The sequence below is a fragment of the Eulemur rufifrons genome, chromosome 20 (assembly GCF_041146395.1).
Source record: "Eulemur rufifrons isolate Redbay chromosome 20, OSU_ERuf_1, whole genome shotgun sequence".
NCBI classification, from domain to species: Eukaryota; Metazoa; Chordata; class Mammalia; order Primates; family Lemuridae; genus Eulemur; species Eulemur rufifrons.
The window spans coordinates 8,467,897-8,475,254 of NC_091002.1; positions in this window are offsets into that span (position 1 = coordinate 8,467,897).

Consider the following 7,358-nt stretch of genomic DNA (forward strand, 5'->3'; position numbering starts at 1 on the left):
AAGTATCAAGAAAGATACATACTTTTCAAACTTCTAGAAAGAAAATTTAAAGCAATATATTTGGTTATGGCCAAACCTTGAATCTAGTTGAATATAAAAATATCTAGGTGATAAATGTATTTGCAATACCAGCCCAGAAATGTACCTTGTTTCCAGCTAATAAAAGTTAGAGCTGAGAAATGCTTTACTTTGAGTAAAGACATTGTGTCACCTATGAGATTTTTATGGGTTAATTTACAAATTTTCAATAGATATAAACTAATATTAATAATGGAGACTTATAGTGCTGAAAATACCATTTTAATATCTTTATGTTGCTACATTTTAAGACCATGATGAAGGAGATAAATGGAAATGTTCCTATCTGAAATGAGAATTTTGAAGTTAAGATTCCATTATGTGGGTTATTTTGACAGTTGAGTCCAGATTTTCTAAATGAACTGCTCCCCTTATCTCTGCACCTTGCCCTTTCTGGGAAACCATTGTGTACTTTTTGTCTGCATAGATTTGCCTGTTCTGAACATTTCATTAAAATAGTCATACAATATATTACTTTAGGATGGGCTTCCTTCACTTAGCATGATATTTCAGGGATCATCTGTGCTGTAGCACGCGTCAACACTTCATTTCTTTTTATTGTTGATTAATATTCTACTGTATGGCTATACCACTTACCCATTCATTAGTTGGTGGACCTTTAGGTTGCTTCCACTTTTTGGCTATTATGAATAATGTGAAAATTAATGAATATTAATTTCCAAGTTACTGTGTGGATACATGTTGTTACTTCCCTGCCATTGGAGTTTATCCTCACAGTTAATTGGGCTGATTGCAACATCTCTCCGCCATACTCACGCTGTCCTTTTGCTTTTTCAGTTTCTGTTCATCTGGCTTCATTTATTCAGACTTGGCACACAATTTCCTCTTCTTCATGAAGCTTTCTCCCTGACCTTACACTTCGGCACTGGTCTAGCCTATGCAGAACAACGTAGCCCTAAATATTCCATTGTTTTTATTTCCTCTCACACTCTGCTGGCTGCTCCCTAAGTTACAGTTGGGCTTGGGAGGTTCAAGGTGCTCTCCTATGGCCTGGATTATGTGATTCCCCAGTGGGAACGTGGACCGCAGGAAGAAACTCCGTCACCTTCTCCTGCATTCTGGATTCACTCCCAGTTTTCAGCTGGCCCCGGGCCTATGGACTGCTTATGTTCCTTGTGCTTCCCAGAATTTTTAATTTCCTTTCACTTTTCTGTTGAACTCCTGTGTTCCCTCTTGCGTAATATATTCAAAGTGTGATTGTCTACACACGATTTTGGTTCTTCTATGAGGATAAGTTGTGCTAGAAATGCTTCTAGTCAGCCATCCTGCAAAAACATATCAGTGCTTAATGTCTTATTGTTGAGTAATATTTTGTTGCATGGATATTCCAAACATTTTATTGATCTGTTCATCAGTTGATGGACCTTTGGGTTATTTCCATTTTTTGGCTATTAATAATGCTGCTGTGAACTATCATATACAATTTTTATGTATGCATATCTTTCCATTTCACTTAGGTATGTACTTAGGAGTCAAATTGCTGGGTCATTTGAAAACTCTGTTCGTAACCTTTTGCAGAGCTGCCAGTATATTTTCCAAAGTGGCTGTGCCATTTTACATTCCCGTAAACATTGTACGAGGGCTCTAACTTCCCTACATCCTTGCCAATACTAATTTTCCATCTGTTTGATTGAAAAAAGATTCCATCCCAGTGATGTGAAATAATACCTCATTGTGGTTTTGATCAGTATTTCCCTAATGAGGAATGATGCTAAGCATTTTTTGATGTGCTTATTAGCCAGCCATATATCTTCTCTGGGGAAATGTCTATTCACATCCTTTGCCTATTTTTAAACTGGGTTTTCTTTTTTATTTATGAATGGTAAGAGATCCTTATATACCCTGTATCCTCCCTCTCAGTGGTTTTCCTTTCCACTTTCTTAATGATGGTATGTCTTCGAGCACAGAAGTTTTCAATTTTGATGAAGTTGAGTTAATCTGTTTTTTCTTTTAGTGTTATAGCTAAGAAGTCACTGCGAAATGTAGTCACACAGAATTATGCTTCTGTTTTCTTCTAAAGGTTTTATAGTTTTAGCTCTTACCTTTAGCTGTTATATTTGGAGATGAATTTTAGATTTGGTCTTTGGAGGGAGTCCAACTTTATTCTAAGGCATGTGGATATGCAGTTTTCCCAGCATCAGTTGTTGAAGAGTGTACTTTTCCCATTTAATTGGTTTGTAACCCTTTCTGATGATCAATTGATTGTAAATGTGAGGGTTTATTTTTGGGTTAATAATTCAAATCATTGATCTATGTCTATCCTTATGCCAACACCAAACCAAATTTTACAAAAGCTCTTTTCTTAATCATGTTGCATATTACCAGTTGTCTGACAGTAAGAAGTCAACGTAGTGGAAAGCCTTTAACTTCATGTTTTGCTTTTTGAAGGAGCGTGTGGCCAGCTTATACCTTGCTGACTCTGTGACATGATGGGAAGTCAGGCTTCCAAGGGCAGAGTCCGTTCTTTTTTTTGACTTTTCATTCAAACTTTAGTCTGTGACCTAGAGACTCCCTCTTGACTGCCATTTCCATGAAATCTTGATCACAGGCTCCACTGACTGAGTCTGCTATTCACTGCATTATGTTTTATTAAGTCATTATAATTCATAGAATCATTTATACTTTTTGCTGTCTATGAAAGAGAAGGTTAGATCTGAGCTTCAGCTTTCCTCATTGCAAACCGAGTTAATCCATCATCTTTCAGTTCCCAGTAGATGTTCCTCTGACCTGGTACCTGGTTCTTCTCTATAGCACTAGGACCTTATTCTTAGGACACACCCCCCAGCGGTATAGGTATGTGTTAGTGGTGGCAGGGCGCTGATCTCTGGGCCTCCTTGTGGTGTGCAGCAAACCAGTGATGGCAGTAGTGGGCTCCTGGGTGGCAATTGTATCACCAATTTTACGATAGCAGTGCTTGGCCAGTCCCTGGGCCCCTGGGTGGTACATTTGGGTGGGCACTTATGGCGGTGTGGTGGGCAGGCCTGTCGATAGGTTTGCTGAGGTCATGTGTAGGAGCTGTCAGCACTGTCCAGCTTGACAGGGTTGTCCCTAGGCTCCTGAATTGTGTGCTGGACAGTAGGATTGTCCTTGGGCTCCTGGACAGTGTACATGGGCACTGGAAGCAGCATGCGGGTGGCCAATCCTCAGGCCCCCAGGCTGTGGGTGCCATGGCAGTGGTGGCACATGGCATAGGCCCACCCTCAGGCCCCAGAATGTGTGCCAGCCTAGGAGGGGCGAGCTGATTCTCAGGGCCCTGGAAGATGTTTGTGGGTGCCAGTGGAGGAGCAGCAAAGGCAGTTTAGTTGGCCTTGTTTTCAGGCTCTCATATGGCACATGCAGGTGCCGGCCACAGCAGGTTAGGTAGGCTGGTTCTCAGGCTCCTTGATGGTGCATATGAACTAGCCAGTCCTTGGGTCCCCTGAAGGTGTGCACAAGTGCACCATGGCCCTGCCTCTGGAGGAGGCAGAGTCACTTTCATAGTCAATGGCCTCAGTCAGGTGGCCCCCTAGCTCTGGTGCACATGCACTCAGGCTCCCTTTGTCCTTGGGCAGCTTCCCTCCTGGGCCAGACCACCTAATTCTCAGGGGGTGAGGGGTGTGTGATGTAAAGTTTGGAGCCCATCTGCACTGCTGGGTTCAGCAGGTACATGATGTTGTAACCCTCTATGGGAACATAGTGGGATGTCAGTGGGGTACCAGGGGGGACATGTGGGGGCTGTTGAGCCCCAGGGCAGGATGTAGCCCACTGAGGATTGGGCTCTTAACATGGCACTGTACTGCACCCTCTGGGAGGGTACGTGGGGCTCAGCGGGAATTCCTCTCAGGAGCTCCCTATTCTCAGTTCAGGGCCTGTGAGGGCTGAGGGCTCCCTGTGGCTTGGATTGCAGGTGTCCTCGGGGGAATGTGGATCACTGGGGTTCATTCCCTTCCCTTTTCCCCACAGTGGGAAGTCTGGCCTGGCTCTGAGCTGATCCCAGCTGGAGTGGCTGCTTCCCTTCCTTTTCCTTCCATGACTCCAAGGGTTCCTATTACTTCCCTGATGAATCCCAGAACTCTCTCATAGAGGCTTTGTTCAAGGTGTGGTCATCTGATTGTTTTGGTTCTTCTCTGTGGAGGATGCAAGTTCTGGGTGCCTCCCTCAGCTATCTCGTTGATGTCTCTGTCTATGGGATGAATATGAAAGAATGAATGGAAAAATGTTTTAAAACCAACACAAGCTACCCTCTGGTTACATTTTTTGTTTATATTTCTCCTACGTCAAAAATACATCAATTCCTGCTCAATAACCAGCCACAAGTGTCCTTTCATATGGCATCAGGCTCAGGCTTAAAGTGCAGGACCTACCACCATTCCAGATGGGTGTACTCAATGTATAACATTTTTGCACCATTTTAAAGTCACAAAATTGTGATCTGTACCGTTGTAAGTCAGGGATCATCTATGTTTGGTAAATCGACATGTGGAGAGGCTGCAAATGGGAAACAGGTATTTGAATCCAGAAAGTCCTGGATCCTTGGTATTTAATTTTCTTTAGCTTATCTCCTGCATTGATTTTACTTTCACCCGCTGTGGAGCAGCAGTGCCCTTTCCTCTAGGTTTTAGTATCATTTTCTCCACTGTCCTTGAAAGCCTTCCTGTCAGTCTCCTCAGGGGCCATCAGGCTTCCACCGACAGTCTCCTTGGAGGCCTTTTGGTTTTCATGCTTATTCACGTCTAGGTCCTTTCAACTTCCACCTTCCTCCTGGTGCAGAGGTATCCGACGTGTTTTAACAGTTGTGGTTGTTGTTTTTTAATGGCAACACCCCATATTTAGTATCAGTATCTGCATGAATTATCTATTGCTGTATAATAAACCACCTCAAAATTCAGTGTCTCAAAACATTTACTTTGTTCACAATCTTCAGTTTTAGCGAAGGCTGAGTAGGGCCAGCTCATTTCTTCTTCATGTGGTAACAGCGGGGGTGACTTGAAGCTGGGGACTAGACTCATTTAAAGGCACGTTCATTCATATGTCTGGCTGTTGAAGCTGACTCTTTTGCCTGGCACTCTAGCTGGGGCAGTCAGCTGAAACATCTCTACAGGGATTCACCATGTGGGTTGTGCTTCCTCACAATATTGTGGCTGGATTCGAAGGACAAGCTTACCCAGGGGGGAAAAGTCAGGTGGAAGCACAATTACATTTTCCAACCTAACCTTGTAAGTCACACAGCAGTTCTGCCACATTATAGTCACTAGAAACTGGTTACTAAAGCCAACTCATACTCTGGAGAGGGAATTTCATGGGAGTTTTATCAAAAAAATTGTAGACATGTCTTAAAAGCACTACTTCACTCACCTGTTATAAATCAAATCAGCATTCCATCTAAAGGAAAGTAATTTGTTCCAACTCAGTACCACCGAAATCCCAGCAAGTATTTTCGTTTGTTGTTGTTGTTTGGTATGCTACCTTATTTTGTGTAAAGTAACAAAGGATTACAAGATAGTGCTGTAGAACTAAGGCATTTTTATTAAAAACAGAGTATAGATCTTGTCACTAAACTTTTAGAATGAGATATGATTGCTTTGTAACTACAGGAATCATTGCTCCTTGGAAATCAATTAAATTAGCATAAAACCTTTGCAGTTCATAAAAATAATTCAGTGTAATGTCCCTAAAATTTCTTTAGAAATTTTTTGGGAATAATGATGGAGGAACGGGTATAAGACTTCCTACTAAAAGAGTTTAAGGAAGAAAGACTTGAACTAATCATAGACAATGTCCTAAGATCAAGTGTAAATGTTGTGTGAAAGAATAAAGTATGTATTTTGTGACTCCCAGTGGTTTAAACTTTGCTCTTGATTTTCTGAATAATTCAAATGTCCATTTTTAAAGAATCTACTGCAGTATAGGTAGCATTTTATTGCAGCTAAATGTATTTTAAAATGTGTTATTAGTTTTTTGATACCCTATTCTCAGCCTACTTCCTTCATTATTAAACTACATTATTTTATTCATGCAGGTTGATGATCTTATGGAATCACTGGAAACTGTATGTTCAAGATGTCAATATCTAGATACAAAGAATCAAGTTGATCAAGAGGAATTATTATCTTTGAAAGCAACACAAGAACAATGTGACATACTAGAGAAAGAGAACATGAAGTTGGAAAAAGAATTTTTGGACCTCAAAAACCATACAGAACAGATGGTGGATCTTGGTGAAGTTAAAAAGTATAAGGATGAGATTGAAGAAAGAGCAACACAGGATGTTGTAGAAAAAATAAAAGAAGTCAGTCTATTTTTGCAGGTTAGTTAAGTGTGAAACGCACTTTCATTCATTTCGCTGCAGATGATATTGTGATGTGTTCGTTGTGTGTGTTTCCTCTACTTCCCTTATGGCAATTGGTTTTGTAGATTTCTAGAAGGAAGGTGGCATCTGTTTCTCCCTTTAAATTTTTTAGTTTCTATCATCATTATAACTAAATTGATCTTTGAGAATATTGAAGCTCCTTAGAGAATCATTTGATTATTAAGGCCAGTTAGCATAAAACAATACTATTAGGAAAAGAAAAAATTGTGATTTAGAAATTATACTGTACTCTAGAGTTTCTTTTTAAGTTATGTTGCTCAACTTTTTAAATTTTAAATTGATTATATTATTCTTTGGATTATCAGAATACATGAGTACTAATTTAGTAATGATTCAATTTTTTATAATTCCGATTAAATTGTCAATTTAGTTGATAATTAATGTTCAATATTTTAAACCTCAGCTTCTTTTGTCACATATTTAAAATTGCTCTTGGAGAATGGGTGTCCTTCTAGCATTTTGGGTGGTCAACATGGGAGTATCACTTGAGACTACAAATTTGAGTTAAGCCTGGGCATCGTAATAAGATACCATCTATACAAAAAGTAGTAAAATTAGCCAGGCATGGTGCTGCACACGTGTATTCCCAGCTACTCAGGAGGCAGAGGCAGGAGGATGGTTTGAGCCCAGGAATTGGAGGCTGCAGTGAACTATGATCTGGCCACTGCACTCCAGCTGCCGTGACAGAGACACTATCTCTAAAAATAGAAATAAATAAATAAAAGACAGACACTGTCTCTAAAAATATAAATAAACAAACAAACAAAATAAAATAGCTCTCTGATTCAAAAGTAAAGGAAACAAATATACAGGAATTGTTCCGGTTGAAGGATACTAAAAATGTATCCTTTTTATGTGTTTTAGTCACAAGCAGCATCTGAAGAATACAGAGAACAGTTAAAAGAGGATC